Source organism: Phyllostomus hastatus, unplaced genomic scaffold (assembly GCF_019186645.2).
Source record: "Phyllostomus hastatus isolate PE091 unplaced genomic scaffold, TTU_PhHast_1.1 phas_contig_254, whole genome shotgun sequence".
NCBI lineage: Eukaryota > Metazoa > Chordata > Mammalia > Chiroptera > Phyllostomidae > Phyllostomus > Phyllostomus hastatus.
Genome location: NW_025333810.1, coordinates 11,750,899 through 11,752,034, shown reverse-complemented (window position 1 = coordinate 11,752,034; position 1,136 = coordinate 11,750,899). Strand labels below are relative to the sequence as shown.

The following is a 1,136-nucleotide window of genomic DNA, read 5'->3' as shown; positions in this document are numbered from 1 at the left end:
TCTGAAACTAAGCTGAGTATTACAGAGACTGTAATTTTGTCTAGAGAAGGTTTGTTTGGTGAAACATTGAAAACATTCTATGACAAGTGGTTGGAAAAGTAAATGTGTTTAACCTTGGGGCCAGGGATGCCGACAGGGAGACATGTACAGGAACAAACCTTCTTCAAATATTTGAAGAAGCCTAAAATAACTGCTATTTTATATGAAATAATTAAGCATCATCTTTGTACTGCTATGTAATATAGAAATTATAGGTATGCAGATTTAATCTTGAGGTAAGAAAGAATATCTAGTCATTTCCCCAAAGAGAAAGACTCTAAAGACATAAAGAGTGTCTTTTACATTTTGATGGTTGCCAGATGAGAGGAGGGTGAGAGAAAATGGGTAAAGAGTTGAGGGGATTAAGAAGTACACAGCTTTGTGCAGTGGCACTATCGTAGCCAATGAGGTTTATCCGAGGCGCGATTATTGCTAATTGAAAGAAGTACAAATAGTAGTTACTGAATAGACAGGGGGATGTAAAGTACAGTGTAGGAAAGGGAGTAGCCAAAGAACTTACACACATGACCCATGGACATGAACAACGGTGGGGGGATTGCTTGAAGGAGTGGGGGGTGCTGGGTAGAGGGGGGCAAAGAAGGAAAAATCAGGATAACTGTATTAGCATAATCAATAAAACATAATTTTATTTTTTTAAGATTTTATTTATTTTTAGACAGAGGGGGAGGGAGGGAGAAAGATAAGAGAAACATCAATGTGTGGTTGCCTCCTGCATATCCCCCACTGGAGACCCAGCCCACAACCCAGGCATGTGCCCTGACTGGGAACTAAACCAATGACCCTTTGCTTTGCAAGTCAATACCCAATCCACTGAGCCACAATATCCAGAGCCAATGAAATATAATTTTTAAAAAAACATAATGAGGTTCTAATCACTAGAAATGCTCAAGTGAGGCCAGACAATTATCTTCAGGATGAGATTAGACTCTCAAAGTTTGCTTCTAGTCTTAAAATTTTGTGAATTAGGATTAAGTAATTTTAATTTATTCCCTTTTAGTATAGTACTTTCCTCTCACATACACCATGGTCAAAAGAATACTTTCAAATGAAGCAGAAGATTTTCAAAAACCACTTGA

The 1,136-nt window shown here is 37.9% G+C and overlaps 1 pseudogene; it reads left to right on the top strand.

Annotated features, from left to right (window-relative positions):
* The first annotated feature begins 414 nt into the window (after positions 1-414).
* LOC123818191 lies at positions 415-496 on the top strand (annotated as a pseudogene).
* The last annotated feature ends 640 nt before the right edge of the window (positions 497-1,136 follow it).